Source organism: Triturus cristatus, chromosome 7, assembly GCF_964204655.1.
Source record: "Triturus cristatus chromosome 7, aTriCri1.1, whole genome shotgun sequence".
NCBI classification, from domain to species: Eukaryota; Metazoa; Chordata; class Amphibia; order Caudata; family Salamandridae; genus Triturus; species Triturus cristatus.
The window spans coordinates 1,218,748,167-1,218,775,591 of NC_140590.1; the positions used below are offsets into that span (position 1 = coordinate 1,218,748,167).

The window sequence follows — 27,425 nt, forward strand, 5'->3', positions numbered from 1 at the left end:
GATCAATCCGATTTAACATTAGAAGGAATAACGTGAGGAAATGAATCTAAAATAGGATTACACAAATATTCATATTTGGAAAGGTCAGACTGAGGTAAACTAAATTTTGTTTGTAAAGCCTCAAATGATATGAAAGCATTGTTATAATAGACATCTTTAAGATAAAAAATACCAGCACTAATCCATGAATACCAGAAACTGATATTTCTATTTAATTTAATGACTGGGCTATGCCATAATGACATATCTTTGGTAGTGATCATGGATGACTGAAAAACTGAATCTTAGTCATTAAAAATGAGTTTAGTGGATTTTAAAATAACAGATTTATGAAAAATTGTGATTTATTGGACATGGTGAACAAAGTGGGCAGTGGAAATGATTTTACTATTGATTTCTCAATAAGAAGCCAAATAGGTGGATTACTCATAAAGGAATGGTTAAACCACAGGGAACTTTGTTTTAAAATAAAAGCTTTAAGGTAATGAAAAAAGTCAGGTACTCCAAAACCTGCATTACATTTGGGCATTTTTAATTTTTTATAACTAATACGGGGTGACTTGTTTTTCCAAAGAAATTTGGATAGAAGTGTGTCAACATCTTTATAAAACTTTAATGAAAATTGAGCAGGAATCATGGCAAGGATGTAAAATATTTTAGAAGCAAGAGTCATTTTTATAGAGTCCATTCTTCTCCACCATTAAAGGTGAAGTGAAGACCATTTGGATATTTTATCTTTAATACAATTTAAGATGAAGTCACAGTTTAACGTTATTGTTGATTTTATGGATGAAGAGAACAGAATACCAAGATATTTTAATTGATCCTTTTGCCAAATAATTTCATTCATAGGTATCATATCAGGAGTACAATAAATATTTAAAGGAAAAAAATTGGTTTTATTAGTGTTTAACTTATATCCAGAAACTATGGAATACATTGAAATAATCTCTAATAGGGAAGGGAATGAGGATATAGGATCACTAATAAATAAAAGTACATCATCAGCATAAGCTAAGGTTTTAATACAATGTATTTAATATTGATTCCTTTAATTTTATCACATTTTCTTATAGAAGTAAGTAAAGGTTCAATACCGATAAGAAACAAAAGCGGGGAAAGGGGCAACCTTGTCTTGTACGTCTAAAAAGAGAGAATTGGTTTGAAATTTGGCCATTGATAAATAAACGAGCAGTAGGAGTAGAGTATAAAGCAGAAATCATGTGGATAAATATATCACCAAAATTAAATGTTAATAACGTACGGAATGAGAATTGCCAGTGAATTTTATCTAAAGCTTTCTCGGCATCTAATGCGAGAATTCCTGATGGTAGAGTTAAAGTGGAACCTTGTTCAATAACATGTAGCAAAGTTCTTGTATTTTTAGCAGAGTATCTATTTTTCATAAAACCAGATTGATCTGGATGAATAATAGAATCTGATACAGGGGATAATCTAGAAGCAAATAATTTTAGCATATAATTTACAATCCTTGTTTATTAAAGAGATAGAACGATAATTTGACACAAGTGTGGGGTCTTTATCAGGTTTGGGAAGTACAATAATTAAAGCCTCAGTAAAAGAACCTGAGTTAATTCCTGTAGAGCCAAAAAAGGTAAAAAGTTGAAATAAAAAAGGAGTAAGTTGTAACTGAAATTCTTTATAAAACTCAGCAGGAATGCCATCGGGACCAGGGGACTTATTTTTTTAAGAGATTTAATGGCTGACAGAATGTCATCTTGAGTAATGGGTGAATCAAGCTCAAGTTTATCTGATTGCAAAATCTTGGATAATCCACATTTAGTCAAAAAAGAATCAATTTAAGAAACATCATTAAAATTGGGTTTGCCATAGAGAGTGAAGTAAAAATCCAAAAATTCATTAACGATATCATTTTGGGATAAAGCAATTTTACCATTAGGGCCATGAATGGAATTTATTTGAGTTTTATCTATTTTTATACGCAAATTTTTAGCTAAGAATCTTCCAGATCTATTGCCATTAAAACCAAATTTGGCTTTAGAATTTGAAATCTGAACGCCAGCTCTTTTGCTAAGGATTGAGTTAAACTCATATCAAGGTTTTTGTAATTTGACCTTATATTGAGGATCATTAGACGTAATAAAAAGTCTCTCAAATTTTGCAATTTGCTTTTTTAAATATTTGCTTTAAAGGTTTTATTTTTGTGGGCCATAAGAGAAATAGTTACACCTCTAATATAAGCTTTAAACGCATCCCATCTATTGACCATGGAAGCAGAACCTTCAGGGTTAAGAAGGAAATAATCCTGGATAGCATTTAAGAGCATAGGTTTATTATGTTCATTAAGAACAATACCAGTATTCAATCGCCATCTAGATTGCGTTGAAAATGTTGAATTTAAATTCAAAACAAAAGAAATCAAAGCATGATCCGAAATGTCAATGTTACCAATCATAGGAGTAATCACAGAGTTAATTAGTTGCTTGGGAATGAATACACAATCAAGCCTAGAATAGGAATTGTGTGGGTTAGAAAAAAATGTCAAACTTTTTTCTGTAGGGAAGTGTAGTCGTCAGATATCAACCAACTTTGTGGTTTGAATAAATGTTTTGAAAGCAAAAAAAACTTTAGGAGGACAACATTTAGTAAGAGATAATCTATCTAATAAGGGATCAGATATAACATTAAAATCACCTCCGACTATTAGAGGGACTTTACTTAACTTTAGAACTTCAGTTGTAAGATTAGACCAAAAAGCAGGATCATCGGCAGCAGGACCATAAACATTTAGTAAAAACGTGACTGAATCATAAACTTTAATTTTAACTATGACATATCTCCCATCAGTATCTGAAAATGTCTCCAAAATTTGTCAATGTAATTTTTTGGCAAAAAGAATAGCCACACCATTTTTTTTGCCATTTGCAGGAGAATAGACAATATTATCAACCCACTTTTTTTTCATATAATCTAAGATTTTGTCATCTATATGAGTGTCCTGTATAAGACAAATATCTGCTTTGCAACTACCTAAATAATCTAAGATTTTCGGACGCTTAACAGGATGACATAAACCTTTAACATTTAATGAGACTATTTTAACATTATGAACATTAGCCATAATAGAAGAGAAAGAAAAAAAAGATCAAGAAGAGGAGACTAAAAAGTAAGGGAAGAATATGAAAAGTAGTAGCTCCAGAAAAGGCAAAAAGGAAAGAGTAGGTAAAAGAATAAACAGACTAACATACAAAACACGACAACAAATAAACATCAATAACAAGAGTGAAAAGCACACACGCTTTACAAGCATGACCAAATCGTTTGAGCCCAGTGAGAAATCTATAATAGAAAGTAGTCAAAAATCAGAAATAAATATTTAAAGCAGCGTTTAAGTAGTAGAATTATGCATAATCATAACATGCTGCTAACGTTGGTCCAAAAACAATTTTAAACCTTCAGGACATCAGAAGAACCGAGATAAGTACAGAAATACATATTGGAGCATTGCTCAAGTGACAGGATCGTGGGTATCCATAGAATGCTGTAAATGTTGGTCCAGAAACATTTTCAAATCCTCTGGACGTTGAAAGGACGTAGAAAAATTGTCTTTCCAAATTCTCATTGTTGAAGGGTCAAAAAGACCATATTTAAAACCAAGACTTCTCAATCGAGGACGAAGTTCAGAGAAATCCTTACGAGTCTTAACAGTGCATTTGGCGAAGTCTTTGTGAATAAAAATCTTATTGCCATTGACCATTAGGGAAGGAATATCTCGTGCTGCTTTCCTTATCAAAACTAAATGATGGTGACGTAAAACCTATCAATCTCAAATTTCTCCATGACACAGAGGTTCTGATCCTAGCTGTCTACACCTCTCTATTTCAGCCCTTGGGTCACCATAAGAAAGCCTGGCACTCTCAGCTTACTATCCCATCCGTGTGGGGGAAATCAAGCTGCCCCTCTTCTGTCTCTGCAGCTTTGCATGCCCTGAGAATGCAGACAGCATGTCTCCTTTTAGGCAGGAGTAGATATTCATATTTAGGGATGTGCTCTACCATGCCACTCTCCTCTCATCTAATGGCCACTCTTCCTGCTGATGATCTTACAGCTCTGTGTTAGTATGACATTCAGTTTTTCTCCCTCTCCCTCTCTGACAAGAGGGTTGTTCACCTTCCACCCTCCACTGCACCATGTCCATCATTCTCCTAGGCAAAGGGGTCCAACCGTACTTCTTTCAATATATGGCTCTGCATCTCCTACATTTAGCATTAAGTATTGGAATTTCGGTGGAACATCAAGCATTTCATTATTATTTCAAACTGGAGGACTGCATTTTTTTAAGGTTAGAGCCTGATGGTTGCTCTCTCCAGAATGCCTCTGTTGATGTCAAGCTCTCTAGCAGTTTCTGCCCCAGTGTATTTAATTGATAGACATCTTTCACAGGAATGTGCTCTCATCTTCAGAGCACCACAGAATTGTGTGGGAACCTACAAAAAAGGAGACCACTGAAACCACATGCATGACCTTGCCATAGCTGTGGCTTTTTCAGATTGCTTATGTGTAACGTTTCCATGCTTTCAGTGTATGAATCGTATGAGTAGCATTCAACTTTCAAATGTGTGACACTGTAAATTATAGTTTATTGCAAGTAAAAACAAACAATAAGATTAATTTAAATAGATCAATACCTGGGGCCAGATGTACAAGGAAGTGCCACAGCGTGGCACCACAATCCCTTTGGCTGCGCCACGCTGCGGCACTTCCAAAGCACAGGGATGCAACATATTTACAAGAATATGTTGCATCTCTGTGCTTTTCCCTGTGCTGGCGCACAAACTACGGCCATGCGCTGGCGCAGGCACCCTTACACAATGGTGCAAGGATGCCTGCGTCGTTGGGAGATTGTTTTTGTATTGGAAGGGGCAACTTCCTGCACAAAAACAATCACTACAGGCATTTTCCTCTTTAAATGCGTGGTGTAGAATGCAGCACACATTGAAAGAGAAAAAACCAAGGAGAAATGAAAACATTTCTCCTTGTTGCGCCTCGCTACGCCACCTCTAGATTTCTCGTAAATCTCGCCACCTCGAGATTTCTCGTAAATCTGGAGATGCGTCTTGTTCCATGGGTGTTGTGTGGGAACACCCACAGCAACACCCATAGAACGCCCTTTCAACGCAAAGTGCTGCATGTGAAGGGGCCGTAAGGGCATGTATGAGCGCCACGTGGCACTTTGTAAAATTCAAACAAGTGCATTTTGAAAGGAAATCGCAAATTACCACCAACTGGAAGTTGGTGGTAATTTGCGATTTCTTAAGGATAATTCGCACAACTTGGGTGCTTTTTACATATCATTTAAGAAATCGCAATTTGCGATTTCTTAAATGCTTACGCATAATTAAGAAATCGCTAAATTAGCAATTCCTTAATTTTGCGATGGGATTTGGCTCATACATCCCGATTACCGATTTTTTAATCGCAAACGCTGTTATTTTGCGAATCGCAGCATTTGCGATTAAAAAATCGTTTGATACATATGCCCCAGGGTTCTATGTGGAGACAAACTGGAATGAAATATTTGTAATCTCTCGTTGCTCATCAACATTACTGTGAGGCAATGTGAAGAAGAGTACTGCTACTTTTGAAAATGGAAGAAAATGCTCCCCTGAGTGCCAAGTACAGTGAATTCATTCTTAATGGAATTTCAAAGTACATCCATCCTGTGAGCCACAATCTCACCAGTAGCACCGTTTAATTTGATTACAGCCCTTGCTCGTTTTGGAAATATACTCAAAACTGATGACTTGGAATTGTGCATATTCGTCTGGCAATGTATCTTAGGAAGCAACACTATGCCTCATGGTCAACGGAGGGGGTGTGGAGATCTCGTACACTTGTACGTTGAAAACCACACTCTGTTACACCTACTAGAGCCCAAGCCTCACGGACCGTTAACCATGAGGCATAGTGTTGCTTCCTAAGATACATTGCCAGACGTATACTTACGTATGTATTATTTGTAACGCATGCTTATTAGTCGCAGCGTTTTCACTTGTTTCACCCAAATTAGGTCTACTAGGAGTGGTTTTTGCACTGGGCTGGTCCCAGTGTAGTCCTGAAGAAGAGCTGGGGAAGCTCGAAACTAGTTCACCATATGCTAAGTACACCTATCCATTATAGTTAGTGCTTTTAGCATATCACCCCGTTTTTAACCAATTAGCTCGGAGCAAGAATAAAATATATGTGGCCCACTAGTTGATTATTTTAATTTATCTTGTCCCACTCCATATCACTACACTTGCACTACACATAATTTGTTTTGAGTGCTCCTACGTAATCCGCAAGTTGCAGCACGCCTCAGCCCGTAGAGGACTGAGAGGACCCCAATGATGAAGCATGTCACCGTGGGGAAACCCTGGTGAGTGAGGGGACTCAAGAAAGGAAAAGTTTTGCCCCTTTCTTCCTTGTTTTGGGTGATTTTCGGAATCCAATTGTTTTTCTGACACCCCCAGGTTAGGTTCTTTTTACCTGAACGTTCAGGTTGTTTATGATCTATGTACAAGATGGAGGGTGAACCTAACTTCTAAACCTCTATTCCCCCCCCCTTTTTTTTGACAGGCCTTTCAAAGCATCATTTACCCCATTCTGGTGAATCCCCAATTTTAACCATTTTCCTCAACTTCACAAGCACAAAAATAAGGGACTGTCATTCTTCTGATGAAAGATCAGGTACACTGGCACTGGGAGACCTAAAAAATAATTGTACAACATCAACATGGAATGCTCTACTCAACATTACAAAAATAAGCATGTGAATGGAGTTGTAAAGGAAGTGAATAACTGGGTTTTCCCTTTGTGGCAAGAGGTTAAAATTAAGAAACGCAGATAAAAGAGTCAGAAAGAATAGACAGTAGACTCCAGCCTTGATGTTCTTAAAATACCGAACCATTCAAATTAATCTGGCCCTGCTAGCTTTCTTACTATCAATTGTTGCCAAGAAGTTCACACATTAAGTATCAAAATGTGTGTTCCTCTATTTTCAGGGTTTCAGTGGTGCAGAACTTGATTAACCACCCACAACACAACAATGAAGCCTGTTATTCTTCTTCTGTTCCTTGGAGTCTATGTGTGCTCATGTAAGTTTGATCCAAAACTTTTGTGTTTTCAAGGACAGTTTTTTTCTATCAGTCGTAAAATGTGTGTTTATGATAATGTTTGGGTAATTCCAGCTGTACGAATTCAATGGGTCATTTGGAAATTGTACTGGTCTGTTGGATTGCCATTGAAAATACTAGGCCGGTCAAAAGAATTTCGAAAGTCCACACCCAGATTAATTCAATGCTTAGACATCATTTCACAAACATATATGCAACAGTATTTTAGACATAAGGAGCTCAAATGATAGGGTTGAAGAAGGTGTGGGAATGAGTTGGTCCATCATCCTGTTTGAGAAGCAAGAGGGATTCCCGATATGAATTATAGCTCATCACTGCACAATGCCTCTATCAAAAGAGCTGTACATAACCAGGGTCCATTACTGTAATAGGAACTTGAACCAAAGGGTCTGTCATGTGTGCATGACTTTTTAAACACATTTAAGAAAAACTTGTACAGGAGGCTTTCTAGCAGATATAGAGTATGCTAATAATGTCCACAAAGGAATTTGCCAAAGAATCAAATGCAAACCCCTTTCTAATTTTCAAGAGATATTCTTAGGGGGATTTAAAAACAAGGGCATCATTCATCTTTTAACCCATTTAAGGTGGAGGACATGTGCCCAACAGTATCTCCAATCTGTGGTGATTACACAGGATGAGATGGTTACATCACCTATCTAGCAACACAAAAAGATGATGGGGGAAATGCTGAATAAGGTCAAGCATTCCTCCCCAGTCACAGATCTGGGTTTAATCCATCATTCCTTTGCTCGTCACGCCACCCCAGTTTGTACCCAGCCATATGCAAATCATTCTTGACCCTGCTCACCATGGGAATAGTTCAGTCCAGCCTCAACTGCCAGGCCAGGTCCTCCCTGGACCGAAAAACAAGCATCCTGGGATCGGTTTTGGGGTATCACCCCCTCAAATGACAGACTAGCTTGAATCCAGTGGGACAGCGAGCACAGGACCCACGTCTTGACATCGTCATCTCATGCAGTCCTTCATCTACTAGTCGACATCCAGCAGGCCCTGCGATTCCTTCCTCTTCATATTGAGTCAAAATGGAGAAGAAAGCACAGTTGCTTGAGATACTCTAGAGTAAATAAAAACACTTTTTGTGTATGTCCCTCACAAGATGGTATGCAGATGTTCTCACGTTCTGCAGTGGCTCTGACAGTAGCATGATCCAGAATGAGTGCACCAAGGTGAAGTACTTGTTCCACACTCTGACAAAAACAGCAGAGTGTTGAACTCCGGGGCTAGTTGGAGTACGTTCAGCAAGGCATTTTTCTCTGCAACCTGCCACCCCTCGCTCTGACTGGAGATAGTCACAAATAAAACAAGCTATTTCGACTTATCAATGTAAAGTCACCATTGCACACACTGCAAAACACTACTGTGAGCTAATACAAACTGTGATGGAATTTGCCAAACAAGTAACGGCTGAAGAATGCAATATGTAAAGATTATTCTAAAAATTAATAAATAAATCACAATAAATATTATATCCATAATTACAAATGTTTATGGTCACAGCTTCAGTGATCACATCATACATGTCCACAATAAAACCACACCAACAGAACAATTCACCATAAACATATACATTCACAGTGATTTGTTAGTAAATTGTAAGTGAATTAAAGCTAATCTAAAGAACTTTAGAATACATTCATTAAATATACATGATTCACTTTTAAATAAAGAGCAACATGATTTCTCATATTGTTCTACAAACACCTTCCCAAAAAAGTAGTCACAAAAAGATCTAGCAGCTCTGCATATAGACAAAGTATGTGCTCCACTGTTTTACCAGCCTTAAAACAGAGACAACAAAATCTCTGAGTCTTCTCTAGCTTAATCCAATCTCCTTTAAACTGTAAGATTGGGATGAATAAAAGCCCTGGGCATCATTTAAGATATGGCATTCAGGCTTCTGACTATCAGTTTGGTGGTGGTCAGTAGTACCCCCGTTACACTCACCGGTCGCCTGCCCACCATATTTGGAGGTCACAGTTGGCCCTGTGGGGATTTCCATGCCTTAAGAGGAGCCACCACCATGGTAGCTCCTGTGAACGGCAGACAAAGTTTTGGGGCATGTCGGTCAAGTTTCTTACAACCTTGACCAAACCTTTTTGTTTTACAGAAACAAACTCTCAAACGGGTAGTTTGTTTCTGAACAACAAAAAACGAATGGCCCTTACATCGAGTAACTTTTCTTCCCAGGATTCACCTGCGCGTGAAGGACAGGTAAAAAAAAGTAAGTTATCCAATGGCAAAATTGAGATTTCAATGACAGCAGAAACATTTAATTTAAAATGTGTCTAACAAATACAAAACACACATAAAATTATTTTGACTGAGAACAATTGAAAGCAATACAACTAAATCGGAACTAATTAAAAATGGGAAGCCACCTTGGTAGGACCAGTTGCCAATCCTCCATATTTATTTAATACAGTTGTAATAGCAACACTGACACACAAACATCTACTTTTTTGGGAAAAACAGTATTGTTAGAGGGCAAAGTTTGTTAGGCACTTAACTGCAGAACTCTAGAGTGTGGATTGAGCCTGTTTGTCTCCTAAGAGATTCTGAATTGAGGAGCACCTTCCATCCCCCTGCCAAGTAGCCTAAGCTTGCTGATTGGCTCCCTAGCTCCAAAGCAACCCTGAGCCCTCCTCTAACACCTGCCCAAGTCCCTAAAAGGGTTTGTTGGGTGAAACCCAAAACATTCACCTCCATTTTGTGAGCTGCAGTTTGTCTGTGCCTAAGATTGTAGTGAACCAAGGACCAGGAGGTGGTATGAAATTGTGCAGTCTCTTTCCTGAAATTTAAAAAACGATTTTCCTCTACCAGTGATTGCATCATTTTCACCTGTTTTGCTTGTGGTTGTTACAGTTAGAAATTGAAGTTTTTATCTGCTTGTGATTTCATCAAATTTTACCTGTTTTATTTGAAATTGTGAAGTGTTTACTTGCCCGTGACTGTTTCATTTTACCTGTTGCTTTGTGTGTTTTGCAGTTCAAAATCTGTTGTATTTTCAAATTGCCTGTGACTACCTGATTTTCCCTCCTAGTTTCTCACTTGATCTGTGCTCAGAACTGTTTGTCAAGCAATTCCCACCAAGCTCCCATTTTGTCTTAGCAAGTAAGTGAAACAAGGTTAAAACCCCTTAGCAACAGAGATAATATACATCAGAGACTGAACACAGTTTGCTCTGAGTCAGCAGTAATCTGCTGTTAGCTATTTAAGATCTGCTTCTGAAGGATTGTGCACACATTTTTTGGCTAGGAGAGTGAGTAAAGTTATGGAAAACAGTATTGTTAGAGGACAACGCTTTTTAAGCCTTTACCTGCAGAACTCCAGAGTTATGGATTGAGCCTTTCTGTCTCCTAGGGGATTCTGAATTGGTGAGCAGCTGCCAGGCCCCTAGCCAGCAGCCTAAGCTTGAAGATTGGCTCCCTTGCTCCCAAGCAACCCTGAGCCCTATTCTCACACCTGCCCAGGCCCCTTAAGTATTTGATGGGAGAACCCCAAAACATTCAGCTCCATTTTGTGAACTGCAGTTTCCATATGCCCAAGATAGCAGTGAACCAAGGACCAGGAGGTGGTATGAAGGCAGAATTGTGCTGTCTCTTTCCTGAAATGTAAAAAACTGTTTTCCTCTACCTGTCATTGCATAATTTTCACCTGTTTTGCTTTAGGTTGTTACAGTTTAAATTTGAAGTTTTTACCTGCCCATGATTGCATCATTTTTCACTTGTTTTGTTTAGAAATTTAAAGTTTTTACTTGCAGTGACTGTTTTATTTTACTCATTGCATTACGGTTTTGTAGTCCTAAATCTGTTGTAGTTTTAAATTTCCCAAGACGACCTGATATTCCCTCCTAGTTTCTCCCTTGATCTGTTCTCAGACCTGTGTGTTAAACAATCCCCCCAGGTCCCATTTTGTCTTAGCAAGTGGGTGAAACCAGATTAAACCCCCCCGCCTTCTCCACTTATCAACAGAGATATTATACATCTGAGTCTGACCAGAGGGTGCTCTGAGATAGCAGTAATCGGCTATTAGCTGTTTAAGCTATGTTTTTTAGGGATTATACACTTGTTTTTGGCTAGGAGGGTGAGTACAGTTTTGGAAAGCAGTATTGTTAGAACGCAAAGGTTGTTGGGACCTTATCTGCAGAACTCCAGAGTGTGGATTGAGCCTCTCTGTCCCCTAGGAGATTCTGAATTGAGGAGCAGCTTCCAGCCCCCTGGCCAGCACATATTGCCTGAGGTCGCAAGGACCTTATATAGGCTGCTATGGGATGCTACATGTGTGCACTGATTGGTGGTTGTATCTGCTGTTTTTATTGGATTAGGATTAGTGTTCTCATTGGTTGAATATTTGAGGGTGCTGACTGGTTCCTTGCACCAGTGATTCCATTGATGTAGGGCTTAGGGTTAGTGATCTAACTGGTGGATAGGTTTAGGGTTTCATACTGGTTCCGGGAGCTAGGCTTCATATTGGACATAGGGCTTAGGGTTTGCTATATGATTGGCTGCTGGGACCAGGGTTGGGACTAGGGTTGGGGCTAGGCTTTCTATTGGACATAGGGCTTAGGGTTTGGTACCTGAAAGGCTGCTGGCACTAGCGCTGTGATTGGCTATAAGAGGCTGGTGTCCTATTGGATCTAGGGCTTAGGGCTAGTGTTGTGACGGGTTAGGGTTAGGGCTAGGTTTTTAATTGCCCGAAGGGGAGTCACCTGATTAGTAGGGCTATTTAAGGCTAGGGCTCAGGGTGTCTCAGCTAAGGCAGAGAGGACAAGGGCAATTGCCTCTTTTAGCATGTTTGAGATTGGTAGGGATTGGGGACCAGAAAAGCTGGGGAATTTCATATGTACCAGCACCCACCCTAGCCCATCCAGTAACACATTCACAGAACATGTATTCTACTCATTCACTATAAATTAACCCAATACAAAGTTCAATGTCCCATTCCCCACTTCAAAACTCAGTAAATCAAACCTATGCACCCTTATATCCCAACAACCATACATTTGCACCATCACCTACAAACAGTACACAACTCTATCCAACTAACCAATCTACTCATCACTAACACAACCCAAATCCATACCATACTTAACTATATCCCATCCAGACACACATGCCTGCTCAAATTACTACTAACAGACCCCTTTTTGTCACTAGCAAGCCTATACTGAGCCTTCCATATTTTCTCCAACCAACACCCTCAATTTCTTTCTACAATAACACAACCACATAACACTTACACTCCATTGCACCACACATATTACCTCTTGCAGCAATCAAGTCTAAGACAAATACTCTTGACTCTACTTCATCCCCTCTAACACACAACATACACTCTACTCACAAACACAGCACCACCCCTTTACTCCTCAAAAACAAAACATAACACACATACCAGCGCAACAAAATATATCACGTGCAACATCTCATAAAACTTTCCATCACAAACTACAAACATACACGCACCTTTCAGACTGCACAAATGAACACACTCCAATGCCAAGCTTTCTCTCTTCCCCCACACCTAACACATATACAGCAACACAGCAATTCTCTTTAACTGCTTCTCATCCATTGGACAATTTTGAACCTTACTACATGACCGCCCATGCTGCACCACCACCCCTAACTCATACACCTTCCGCCCTAAACAGATGCAAGCAAAATAAGCAACATGCCACACCTCACAACTTCTCCATGCCTGCCGCACAACAAGGTTACACTACAATAACAACACAGTGCACCAACTCACTCTCAACCACCACCTACGCATGCAGAAAAATCAAAATGCCTCCTAAGCCTGCTGGATGAGGTACACGATACAGAACAGCTAAACAACTGCTATCTTCATACAGCTAATACCAACACTAAGGACAAACCTGCTATAAGACCACAAAATACTGCTCACTTTTCTACAAAACAAAGTCACACTATCACCAAAGCACATTCTCTTAACTGTCTATTAATAAATTCTTGATCACTCACTAAAAACAAAGGTCAAATTTACGACCTTTTTACTAACACAAAACCTGACATACTATTCATAAATGAGTCAATATATTTCTAGTCCCTTCTCTTCCTTCTCGATCCAAATAACTGACTAACATATCCACCACTCAAATTACTTTCATATTTCACTATACTAATTCTCCGCTAATCCTTTATGGGTTCCGGAATAGCGTGCTACTCACAGAAAAATAGCTTTAACACCTCATCAGAGGTAAGACGCACTATATATATGCAAACCTTTTTCCCTCTTCTATCCCTCCACTATCCTTCCCAGTCCAAATATCTGACTAACATATCCACCACGCAAATTACAGTCATATTTCACTTTACTAATTCACCACTAATCCTTTATGGCTTCCAGAGTATTGTGCTACTCCCTGAAAAAGCGCTTTAACACCTAATCATGGTAGCAAGTGCTACATAAATGCAAACCTTTTACCCTCTTCTATCCCACCACTATCCCTCTCAATCCAAATAACTGACTAACATATCCACCACTAAAATTACTTTCATATTTCACTATACGAATTCACCACTAATCCTTTATGGGTTCCGGAATAGCGTGCTACTCAACGAAAAATAGCTTTAACACCCCATCAAAGATAGGAAGTGCTACATAAATGCAAACCTTTTACCCTCTTCTATCCCACCACTATCCCTCTCAATCCAAATAACGGACTAATATATCCACCACTAAAATTACTTTCATATTTCACTATATGAATTCACCACTAATCCTTTATGGGTACCGGAGTAGTGTGCTACTCGACGAAAAAGCGCGCTTCAACACCTCATCAGGGGTAGCAAGCGCTATATAAATGCAAACCCTTTTCCCTCTTCTATCCGTCCACTATCCTTCTCAATCCAAATAACTGACTAATATATCTACCACTCAAATTACTTTCATATTTCACTATATTAATTCACCACTAATCTTTATGGGTTCCGGAGTAGTGTGCCCCTAGCTCAAAAAATATTTCAACAACTCATCAGTGGTAGCAAGTGCTATATATATGCAAAACTTTTTTCCCTCTTCCATCCCTTCACTATACTTCTCAATCCAAATAACATACTAACATATCCACCACTCAAATGACCTTCATATTTCACCATACTAATTCACCACTAATCCTTTATGGGTTCTGGAGCACAGGCTACTCGCTGAAAAAGAGCTTCAACATCTCATCAGGGTTAGCAAGCGCTATATAAATGCAAACATTTTTCCCTCTTCTATCGCTGCACTATACTTTACAATCCAAATAACTGACTAACATATCCACCACTAAAATTACTTCCATATTTCTCTAAACTAATTCACCACTAACCCTTTATGGGTTCCGGAGTAGCATGCTACTCACCGAAAAAAAGCTTTTACACCTCCTCAGGGGTAGTAAGGGCTATATAAATGCAATTACATTTACTATTTAATTTAGAGACATTGGAATTCCAACACATTTTGTGATTTTTTTATACTGCCTAGATATTAATAGGTGATGACATACTCAGTAGGAGAAGAGTTTATTAACTATTTGTATGCGGGTTTAAGAGATCCAAAGGTCATATTTTCTTTTAGGTAATTTGATCTGAAGAACATTAGGAATACTTTAGTTGTTTTAAAGGAAAATTTGGGCATTTGACTAAATATTCAGGTGCTCAGAACGTGCCAGGTCTGGGATCCTCACCCCACCAAGCTCTGGAGCAAGATTATCCAAATAATCCAGCAAATTTGCCATATACAACAAACATAAAAACAAGGCCAAGATATATATCATATGTATCTGTTTCAGTTCATTTGATGTTTTAGGTCAATTCCATTTGATAATTTCACTTGCACCCAAGTATCAGCGTGAAATTGTAATTAAAATTGAAGCAAAATATGGTCAGTTCCCCTATGAGTACAATTTGGCCAGTAGCGGTTCCTGTCAACCTTATCAAAAGCTGTGGAATAGCTATTATTACAAGCACAAAGCTTGTGGCCACTTCTATCCAGTGCTTTTCTTGCCATTGTAGTCAGGGCGCTAATCTATTGTGGACCAATTAAACCTGAAGCCCATTTAGAACATTTGTAATAGTTTCTAGTGTAATGCCTGTAAGTAACTGTGTTGTTAGTGGGAAGGGGTGAGAGCCCCACTCAAATAATAAACACAGTCCTTGTCAGGGTGAACTACAAAAGTTGCTAAATGAACCTCTGCTTAACCCTCTGGTAAATTGTCACAAAAGTAGCCAGGCTTAAATTAGAGGAAATTTGTAAACTATGTATGCAGCACTCAAACAGCAAATACATTGAAAACACATGAACAATTCCAAACCAATTTAGAAGAAAAGAGCGCATTTTAATAAATACAATGACACCAAAGGGCAAAAATCCAATAAGTAGAACCATATCTGTAAATGTTAACTTTTTAGGTAAAAATAGCATCAAGAAGTAAAAAGTGCCATTCAAGGTTATCTGGTCAGACTAGTCCAGGTCCAAGTCAAAAGTTCAGGGCGAGAGCAATAGAGCATGGGTCTGATACAAAGTCTAGATTTACCCCAGTGGAAAGTTTACCTTCTACTTAGTCCAGTTCCACGTGAGGAGACTCAGCGAGAGCTTTGCAATGGCGGGTAAGAGCAAGGATATTGTTGTTGGCACAAAGTTGGTTGCCACTCGATGTTTGACTGGGAGGAGATCACTGTTGGTACAAACAGCTGGTTGCCAGTCAGAGCTTCAGATTGGTGGGAAACGTGGGCGGTCATTAGTGATGCAAAGAGCACAGTGTGAGTGAATTCTGGAGGCTGTTGGCCATCGTATGTCGGTCCCACATTAAAATCTGCTTCTGTTCATGAGGAGACAGGGGATGGTTCTTTTTCAATGCAAAGAACCAAGGTGGAGTCCAGTTTTTGCAGTTGTGAGGTAGGAGGAGTACACTTCAAGGACCTCATTTACAGGATGTTGGCGTAGGGCAGGAATGCAATATTGTGCATTCCTGTCCTTTCTCCTAGTGCTGGCGCTGTTTCGTCAGCCAGGCGCCAACGTAGGCACCCTCGCACCATGGTGCATGGGTGCCTCCATTGCATGCAGGATTGTTTTTATGCAGGAAATGGCACCTTCCTGCACAGAAACAATTCTATTCTAAGAGGTGCAGCATGCATAGAAAGAGGAAAAAACAAGTAGAAATAAAGACATTTCTCCTTGTTATGCCTCACCTCAGGAGTGTCAAAATCCATGATTGTTGCATGGAAACACTCACCGCAATGCCCATGGAATGCCTCCCGAGTGCAGAGTAAGGTGATGCAGCAATTTCCCTGCGTTGCCATACTCATGATTTATTGGGCCACTCAAAGAAGTCACCCAGGGTGGCTTGGCGTGGCTTTATAAATCTGATTCAGAGCCCTGCGTCATGCATGTATGGCATTTTACGTGGTGCATGAGTGATGCAAGAATCTCTTAAGTAACCCCCTAAGGCCCTCATGTACTGGATTGTGGCATAGGGCAGTGCAGCTAGTGACCTTGCTGCACTGCCCTACACCAAAGTGAAAGGGGAAGAATGCACCGTATTTCTGCAATATGGTGTATATCTGTCACGTCTACCAGTGCTGGCACTGTTTCAGCAGGGTAGAGGCAACATAAGCACCCTTGCACCATGGTGCAAGTGTGCCTGTGTTGCATGCAGGATTGTTTTTGTGCAGGAAGGGGAACCTTCCTGCACAGAAACAATCCTAAGAGGTGTTTTCCTCTTTCTATGTGTGCTGCACAAAGCAGCACACATAGAAAGAGGAAACAAAATAGGAGAAATAAAATTATTTCTCCTTGTTGCGCTTTACCATGGGAGGCATAAGGATTCCTGAGGTTTACATCAGTTTGTAAAACTGGGGCAGTGTCAAAATTCATGGGTGTTGAGTGGAAACACCCACCACAATGCCCAAGGAGCGCCTCCCAAGCACAGAGTAAAGTGACGCAATGATTTGAGCTGCGCCACCTTACAAAAGATTTATGAGGTCACTCAAAGTCACGCATGGTGGCTTTACATGCCTCCATAAATCTGATTCAGAGCCCTTCATCACTCATGTACCACTTTATGTGGTGCAAAAGTGATGCAACCACCCAAGGGTTCAGGGCCTGTTGTGGCACCTCTTGGAGTGGTCAGGATTAACTCCTGCAAAGGTTAGCAGCAGGGCCCAGGCAGGTCCAGTTGGTGCTGATCAACTGGTCAATTGCAGGAGAGGCCTCTGGAAGCTTGTTGTGTCCCTTTAGCTTCAAAAGAAAGATCAGCCAGCTGACCCTTGGAGACACTTCTAAGATCCCTGGTTCAAGGCAAGCAGGTCAAGTCTTCCTTCAGGCTTCAGACAGCAGAGTAGTCCTTCTTCTGATTCTCCACTGGTCCAGAAGTGTTCTAATGAGAGGTCCTGAGGGTGCTACTTTATACCCAGTCTTAGCCTGTCTGTTGAGGGTAACCCCTTTTGCCTAACCCTAAAATGGTTCTGGTCAGTTCTACCCCTTCCCTAAGTTTGGCTCCAATCTGTCTAGGGTAACAAAGGGCAGGCAGGTCCAGGTGTTGGTTGCATATGCAAGTGACTGTACAGGCAGATTCAGAAGTCAGGAAGTCTGACCTTATTTTTGCTCGCTTTAGGACTATGTGCGCTTTACCATTACTGATCAGTGCTAAAGTACTAGTGTTCTCTCCCCTAAACATGGTAATATTTTTTTAACTCCAATTGTCATATATAGTTTACTTATAAGCCCCTAGTAATGTGCACTACATGTGCCCAGGGTCTGTAAATTAAATGCTACTAGTGGGTCTGCAGTACTCATTGTGCTACACACTTAAGTAGTCCTCTAACCATGAGTCATGCCTGCATGTGCAGTTTTACACTGCCACTTTGACCCGACAAGATAAACCACTTCCCAGGCCTACACCTTTCCTTTTATATATATATGTCACTCCTAAGGTAGGCCCTGTATGACCCACAGGGCAGGGTGTAATGTAATGAAAATTCAGGATGTACTTTTAAGTTTTGCATGTCCTGGTAGTTAAAAACGTCCAATTTGTTTTTTCACTGCTGCAAGGCCCTTCTCTCCTTTAGGATAACATTGGGGTTACCTTATTGCATCTTATCAGTATAATTTTCAACTGTGAAGAGATAGAATGTTCAAGTTTGGTGTCTCTTGACTCACAAGTTAAAATCACAACTAATAGCGAAGTTGGATTTTTAGTTGCAGTCTGAAAATGCCACTTTTAGAAAGATGGCCTTTCAAACTTTAGCCATTCTTTACCTGCTGTTTCTGAATAGATGTTTGGGTGGGAGACAGCTGGGCTTTGTTCATTACCTCTAGGCAGCCAAACACAAATGGAGCTTAGGTGTGACTGACGGGCCATCTATATCCCATTCTGAGCAGGATAGGATGGAGCAGCTGACACACCTGAATAGGCTGCATCCTGTCCACCCACTAAGGGCTGCATATCCCTTGTAGTGGGTCTGGAGCCAGGGCATGAAGGGAGAACCTCTGTGCACTTCAAAGCTTTATCCACTTTAAAGGCACAACTGGATAGAAGTACTGGACCTTTGACACCATGACTTCAGTACACTTGGGACCTATGATCACTCTGCGAGGAAGAAGAACTGCTGTGCTGCTGGAAAGACTGCCAATCTGCTGGACAGCTGCTTTTCTGGACTCTTGACTTGCTGTGCTCTTGCCTTGCTGAGCTGCTCTGCTGCCTCCCGTTCTACTGCCTGAGTGAGAAGAACTGGATCTGCATCTCTTGAACCCAGAGTGACTCCAAGGGCTTGCTGGCTTGCCTCCTGTTCCAGGTCTCAGGGATATCAAGGGCTTCAACTACCTGCATCTACATCTGGATTTTACAAGCTGTGAGTCTGGCCTGCCAAGTGGTGCCACCCCAGCCCTGGACCCATGGAATGGAGACCTATGATGCTAGTGCAACCAGAACCCACGCATCCTCATTGGAACCGGCTCATCTTCGCCTTTTCATGGGTTGGTGGCGTAGTCTCATTGAAGGTTGGAACGCAGTCGGTGCATCGCAATCAGAACCAACACATCACATTCGGAATCGACTCTTTGCATGCTGCGGGAGAAGTACCCGTGCATGGCCTTTGAAACCAGTGCCTCACACTCAGACCTGACGCATTGCCGCCATTTTGAGTAGAATCTCAACGCATCTCGTCCATTGCATGGCTCAACACTGACATATTGCTTTGGCTGCACCTTGCATCTTCTTCCGCATCGACGCAAGCCCGAATCAAGCTGCTGTTGTTCAGCAGGTCTAAGTGGATCCCTGAATCCAGCCTGCGCTCCATCGCAGTCAGCTTGAACTTTTGACTTTGCATCGGTCCGGTGCAACCAGATATTCCAATTAACTGCTTAACTATCCAAGCGCTACTTTACATTTATTCTTTGAAAATTTATATCTTGACTTCTACTTGTTGGATTTTTGCAGTTTGGTCTTGTTTTAGTTATTAAATGACGCTTTATGTTTCTAACCTGATGTGGATTCTTTTTGTGGTGTTTTCACTGTGTTACTGTTTGACATGTTGCACACATAATTTACACATTGACTCTTACCTCACTGCCCTGTTCCAAGCTACCAGAGGGTGACCACAGGATAATTTAGGGTGTGTTGTGACTTAACCTGACTAGGATTGTGGTTCCTGCTTGGAAAGGGTGCATACCTCTGCCAACCTGAAACCCAATTTCTAACAGTGGCATTTTCAGCATGACCACTTAAAATTTGAATTTACCATTAAAGAGAATTTTAAATTACAAGTCAAATGAGTGGAAGACACATTTCTCTATCTGATCCCAAACTGCATGGAAGCAGACAGAGAAATCTGCTTCCAGCGTTATCACTTATTAAGTGTAATAAGGCAACCCAGTGTAATCTCTGGGAGTGCTAGCCTTGCTACAGTGAAAAATGAGTTTGGGAGTTTTTCACTGCCATGACATGTAAAACTATAGAGTACCTATCCTACTTTTTATTTACTATACACCCTGCACTCATAGCTACTGTGGCCTACCTCATGGGTGACATATAAGTATTAAAAAGGAAATTTTAGGCGTGGCATATTATTTATCATGTCAGGTTGAAATGGCAGTTGTATAACTGCACCACATGCTGTAGTAGCAGGCATGAACAATGTTCTACAGTGCTACTTCAGTGGGTGCCACAATGCAACCCACTTGGAGCATTTCATTCACAAGCCATACGTACATGTAGTACCAATTACAAGGGACTTATAGGGAAATAATTGTGCCAATTGAGTGCAGACCAATCTTACTATGTTTGGAAGAGACAGAACAAGCACTTTACTATTCCATAGCAAGAGTAAACTGAACAGAATCCGAATGCCAACAAAAGGAGTTCAGCAAAAAACATAAGGTAGTGAAGGCAAAAATCTTGAGAAATACCATGCAAAATGTGGTCATTTGTAGAAATGCCCTTTTTATGCAACAGTATATTGGCAAACGACTTGCTCCAGAATCCAAGAATGCAGTCAATGATAGTTTCTTGGATCAGACAATGAAATTAATTTGTGCATAGTTTGTTAAAGTGGGAAATTATCCCTGTTGCAATTTTTCTGTATACAATAAGTTCAATGTTAAACTCCATTCATGGAGATATGCTTTTAGGACAGATACAGGAATACCATTAGGCCCAAGAGCTTATGAAGAGGAGTAGCTTTTGATTAATGTGAAAACGTGAAAACGTTGTCTATGGAAATTTTAATAACGATGGGCTCATCAAATTTAAATGATGAACCATGACCAGTAGCATATAGATCTTTAATGAGCAAATACCATGGTTTATAAGAAAATATCAATTTCCAGAATTTTTGTAACTGTTAGCTAGATATCCAACCAGATTCCAGAATATGTGGCTATCCTTAGATGATTTGGAATCAATTAGATCACACCAGATTTGATCTTGCTTGTTTCAAATTAAAATAGGGTTTTTACATTCTACTTTCAACTGCTTTATTGATAGATCGTGCAAATTTATGTCTTGTAGTTTTTAAATTTTAGAAGTAATCTTCTAGACAAACTTTTCTTTTTAGGAATCATGAAATTACATTGTTTATGAAGTTTAATTATACTAAGGTGAGAAACCAGATGACTTAATACTGACATATAGTGCTCCGAAAGTTGTAGCAAGATTTTATATGCAAGTGACTACAATATATTATGTGTCTTGTTCAACATTTGAGGCAACAGATGATCGAATTGTTTTACCAAATAAGTATTCCACCATATTCTTTTATCATTAATTACTATAATTGTGGCAAGCATGGAATGACATATATTCTGAAATAATTTGTGTTCCCTAGTTCTTTTGATATTTTCAGGGCAATATTTAATTGCAGCTTGCTGTACTATTTCAAAATCTTCACATTAACAAAAATCAGTAATGTTTAAGTTAATAGTGAACTACTATACTTGAACCAAAGGAAAATGTGCATAATGCACTCAATGGTCAGATTTGAATTTAATGATCGCAAAACCAATTCATATGAAAACACGCAGATACATTTATCAAAAGCCCTCTTACTATGATTTTGACGAAAAAAAGGTGGAATCATATTGATAATCTGTTGAGTCGCAATAAGCCCATATAGCTGGTTCATAAAGCATGTATCCATTAAAATCACCAGTAATCAATGCATATGTTTTAGGATACCTCACTGCTAGAGTATCAATCTCATTTGAAACAGAATTCAGGATCACAATACACTTAAAAATAAATGGTGACATATAAAGATTGGGATCTATTCACAAACTGCATTTGTAGCATGTTTAGAATTATTACAGTAGTACTACTCACGTACAACAAAATGCCGTTCCCTAACCTATGTGTGTGGTCTCTGCCTCTCATATATTTTCTGTTAGAGATTGAAACCCCAAATACAGAGATCCCTGCACACAAAAACTTAGGGGCATATTCTCAAGGATCTATCGCCGAGTTATTGGCACTTTATCGCAGCCAAAGTCGCGATAAATTTATCGCCCCATTCACAAGCTGGTGCTAACAGCCCATATCACCAGTTTACCTGCGATAGCAGCAGCAAAAATCATCGCCACAGATGACCCCAGCAACTATCGCTAATGAGATGCAAAGTAGGCGTTCCCGTGCAGAACGCCGCGACGGCACCACACCTCAACATTCTCAACAACCAACCAGATCAGCGATAAGACCACAAAACAGGTGATAAGGGCCGTTAGCAGCAGGGAACTAACACCTGTTCAGACGTGGTGCAAAGTCGGATGACAACCTGCACCAGAAAAGGGAGCCCAGCCCACAGCCACCCCCGAAGACCAACAGATGCCATGGAGCCAACGATCATGCAGCATGGACACACAAGAGGGCCACAACACCCACTGCCACCACCCCCAGGACCGTCAACCCCCGGACCCCCCCGCACCCCCTCTGGACCAACACAGAGGCAGTGCAGACAAAGACAGCGGACCTTCAGGAAACGCACCAGCCTCACTAACTGAACACAAGACAATGTCATTGTCCACTACAGGCTCAAAAGGACAACCATCCTCCGCATTCCGACCATCAATGCCCACAGGCTGACGGTACCAACACAGCGGACAACCAAAATCCCACCTCAGGCAAAGCTGCTGGCTTTGCTGCACATGTTGGCCTCTGGTACCTTCCAATCAACAACCGCCAGAGTCGAAGGAGTCTCACACTCAGCCCCATCCAAGTTCCTCACACCTGTCCTGGATGCCATCATCAGCTTGGTATCCTAGTACCTATACGTCCCCCACAATGCGCAGGAACATCTGGAGACCAAGCAAGCCTTCTACACCATAGCTGTATTCCCGCACGTGTTGGGGCAATCGACTGCACACGAGTCCTACTTGTGCCTCCTTCCGACACTGCACACAATTACCGCAACAGAAAGCACATGCATTCCATCAATGTGCAGGCAACAGTGGACCACCGGGGAATCTTCACCAATGTCGTCACCAACTACACAGGCAGTGTGCATGACTCATACATCTTCCGACAGTCCATCATCAACTGGTGCTTCCAGGATGACACCTATGGAAATGCCCTGCTCATTGGTAAGTACCAACTGAACACACCACACCCCCCAACTCCACAATCATGCAACTTACAACTCTGGCAATGCACACGTCACAGACTCACATTCAACATGCCAAACAACATGCCCACCCACCAGACACAACAGCACAACTTACTGTGGCAGACTGGGCTAGCCATGTACATGAGCCATCAACGGCATGGCACCACAGCCACACAATAGCGGAATGTGGGGAGAGGTTGGAACCAGGCATGTGCAAAGGAGACAAGTGACCCATGAATGAGAATGTACACAATGCCAAGTGTGGCGGAGATGTGCTGGACAGACTGCAGTATGCATACCACAGACATATCCATGTCTACATGCCCTGCTGGTGTGTGGAGTGGAGTGGACAGTGGACGCAACCATGTCACCCCAGCCAGAGGGGAAGATCCCAGAAATGTAGCTTGTGACGTCCCCCCCTGTAAGCATGCGTAGAGTGGGCTCACCCGCCATACGCCAGGCCAGCATAGGGGTGTGAATAAAAAGCATGTAGCTCTGGGTGTGGTTCTCTTCCGGAATGCCCAACGTGTCTGCAAGGGCTGCACCTCCCACCCTGCCATGAGGCCAACGCCGTCACCATCGCCGTGAGTGGTGTTGCCTGAGATCCTGTGTGCCTGCTGCACCCCGGGACACTGGTCCATGAACCCGTCTTGCCCACCCCTGCGCACCCAGGCCTTACTGCTTACCTGCCTACACCAGCGTGTGTCAAAGAGAGACCACCACGTGCCGGTGCAAGCTCCAAGTCCGAGGCCTGTGACATTGGCAGCCTCCTTAGACCATCACAGCCTCTGCGACACAGGCCCGCAGTACTCTTTTCTCGTTGACGTACTCCAGCGGCCTACACTGCTGTCAAGTAGGTCACACATTTGGAACTGAGTCTTGATTTATTTATGGCAAATTCTATATCATTGTACAGGCCTCATCGCAGACTACAGCCCCTTTCAGCTCCGGTGCCACTAAGTCTGTTCCCCGACATCCATGGACACTTTCTGGTTGAACTTTGGTGGCGAATGAGTCTATGGACCCGGGGTTGTCTTCATCATCATGTCGGTGATACTGACTTTGTGGCAAAAACGAGGCTTTAGTATTCCACTCCTCCATTTACCACTTCCGGCCTGTTTCAGCCCTCTGCATCATGCCCTGGAGGACACCTTCCACTGTCCCCCGCAACCCTCCGTTACATTCACCTTCGACATCTACGAGGACCCGCTCAGCTCGTGTGGCCCTACCTCAGTGCACCGCAAGTCACCGTCCCGTGGCGGTGTGCCTGTGCCAGCCTTAGTGCATCCGGGGCCACTAACTCTGTGCAGCTCAAGTCATGGACCCTGTCTGATAGAATATTGGATGGCCTCTGGGTCGATGGCCTGGGGGTCATCAAGGCCATGTGTCTGTGGCCCTGCGCTGTCCGCTGCCTCCAGCCTTAACTGCGGTCCACCTGGGCTCACTCATCAAATCGAGTCCTTACCTGCCCGGACGTCGCATCACCGCAGGATGCACACACCACCACCGCCAGGACCAACTCCAAACGACAGGTGCAAGAGTCGGAAGTGTCTTACTGCCAGACTATCAGAGTTGCTCACACCTGTCGTGGGTGCCATCATCAGCTTCATACCCTGCCCAGCTCTTCAGGTGCCACTAACTCAGTGCACCAAAACTCAGGGACTAATCTGGTTGCATATTGGGTGAACACTGTACTTTCTCCGGCAACCACCATGATGCTTCACAGTTGTTTCTCTTAAGCTGATGTTTTCGGTTTCCGCTTTAATTGTGATCACTGTTCAAGTTGTTGCCAGCACCAACGACTCCATGAGGGCTGGCTTACACTCCCCCCACACACATCCAGCACAGGCGTCACTGTACATGTGACCCTGGCAATAAAGGTGTCAAGTGCACGTGCCCCTAGCCAGTTCAATGAACTGAGTGTGTCCATGTGCTCATTATGTATGCATTAGGGCCCCCGGGCCCTACAACATTACATTGTGCTGTGTACAACACAGGCAGCGGGTTAGACCTTGCACATGTAGCTTTTTCGTCATCCACTCAATACGTAAGAGAAGTGACCTGGGCCGGCATACGCAGGTCCAGCGTGGGGGTGTGGATGGTTATCCCATGGCTCTGGGCGTGGTTCAGTACTGGAAATGTGCAAAGGCATGTGTCTCTGTCGCAGTGTGTGTCTCCGTTTGGGAGTGTAAGTGGCCCCTGATGGGACTGAGACACCCACATATGTGGTCTAGTTCAGCTTCCAGGAGGTCAAACCCCACCCCCACCTGTTCGGCCACCCCCTTCTGGCAGTCTGACACCTGGCCTTGGAATGCGATGTGTGCTTCGGTGGGCTGCTGGGAGCCAGCCGCGGTGGTGGCTGCGTCCAGCTATGTGGTCTGTGCAGTGGGTGGGGTATCCTCGATGCAGCTGGGCTGCCCTGCTCATGGATGTCGATTGCCTGAGATGTCCATGAACTGTTGTAGGGCGTCGGTGTCAAAAGTGTGGAGGTCCTCTTCAGCATCACTGTAGAGTTGTCTGGTCTGCTCTACTGGAGGTGTTTATTGTCGCTCTGCAATGTGAAGGGGAGATGCTGGTTGACAGTGTGCTCCATGTATGTTGACGCATTGTTCAAGTTTACATGCAGACTGAATGACAATGTACATTGTGACTGTTTGGGAGGAGCTGACTATTTCATACATGTACACTCTCATCTCACAGTTTCCTGCTATGCCAGATGTGATTGACCAGTTTCTATGCACAAGCAGACCCAGTTGTGTCCTCTGTTCTGCAGTGTAAGTGTTGCACTGTGCACCACATTGTCGTCAATGTGGATGTGCTGTTATAGCTATGTGTGTGTGCTGCATTGTGGGAGAGTTGCTCCTGCAGCTGTTATTTTGCTGCCCCTTATCCCTTGGAGGCGGTGTGCCTTTGACTTTTGTGCTTTTAAGGTGCTGTGATGTTGACGACTTGGGTCATTTGTGCTCTCGGACGGTTTTGTACTCTTGTGCATTGTTTGTCTGCAGATGTATTGTTGCCGTAAGTGGTTGTTTGTGCACGTGGATGTGTCAGAGTGTGACCTGCTCCTTTACGGATGTGGTCCACACTCAGCCACCTCAGTCTCATGGCGTGCACAATGTCATGGTAATTGTACTCCAGCCATGCTGATCGTCATGAAGTGTCACTTGCATTGTCAGTGTGGCTCACGAATATGCATCTTTGCTGTGTTTCGCATGGGTGCATGTGTGTGTTGTGGAATTGGTGATGTGTGGGGTGGGACCACTTTGGCCACATTGTGGATGGGGGCCTACTTGCTGTTTGTATGTGTGCTGCAGTGTGCCACGGGGAACAGGGACATGATCCAGGGTCATTGTGGATGTGTGGTGTGCTACACATCATTGTGCATGTGTGCCATAGTGCCTGTCTCCCCCTGTCCCCTAGTCCCTGGTCGCTACTCACCCTGTTGATGTTGTGACAGGTCATGTCGAGCTGTGTCCGGACTCCCGACTCCTTGCACCATCTCCACACTGATGAATGTGGCCACCATTTGCTACAGCTCCTCCTGTGGCGCAGGACTCCCACCTCCAGTTGCCGCTGCTGCCTTCTTGTTGGCAGCGGATTTCTGCTTGGTATGGTTCATGCCAGCGCATCTTGACCTCCTCGGCACTCCAACTGCCTTGACGATGGAATGCCATTTTTCCGTCTGTGTTGCCAATGACACGGTGGAGGTGACGGACAGTTGTTATTAGTGTTCTGTAACCTCCGTGACGACGATCCAGTTGTCATGCGGACTGTACCCTGACTTCCTATTCCTCTTCTCCTTGACCTTCCCCAGCCCTGAGGTTGCGTACTGGTGGTATGTGGGGCTTGTGGATTTAGTGTTGACCTGGGCACTCATGGTGCTGCGCAGTTTATTTTCTTTTTGGTGTGTTTTTCTTGTTCTGCTTTTATAGTGCATTTTCCCGCATGACGCGTGGGATTTGCAGGCCTGTGGCTGGTTATCTCTGCTTTTTATATCGCAGTTGGCCTCATAGCAACTTTTTTCACGTTCATGTTTTGCATTTTTGCGGCGTCGCATTGATTTTAACGCAGTCATTTGACGCGTTATCGTGGGACTATCGCATGGTGCTGCCGGGTTGAGAATACTCCGTTAACACGGCGTTGTTTT

The 27,425-nt window shown here is 42.3% G+C and overlaps 1 long non-coding RNA gene across 1 annotated transcript in view; it reads left to right on the forward strand.

Annotated features, from left to right (window-relative positions):
• Positions 1-27,425, forward strand: part of LOC146811656 (uncharacterized) — a 78,144-nt gene that overhangs the window by 16,635 nt on the left and 34,084 nt on the right. The window contains exon 2 of the long non-coding RNA XR_014966766.1: positions 7,026-7,118. This is a non-coding gene — a long non-coding RNA (uncharacterized LOC146811656). The remainder of the gene's footprint in view (positions 1-7,025; positions 7,119-27,425) is intronic.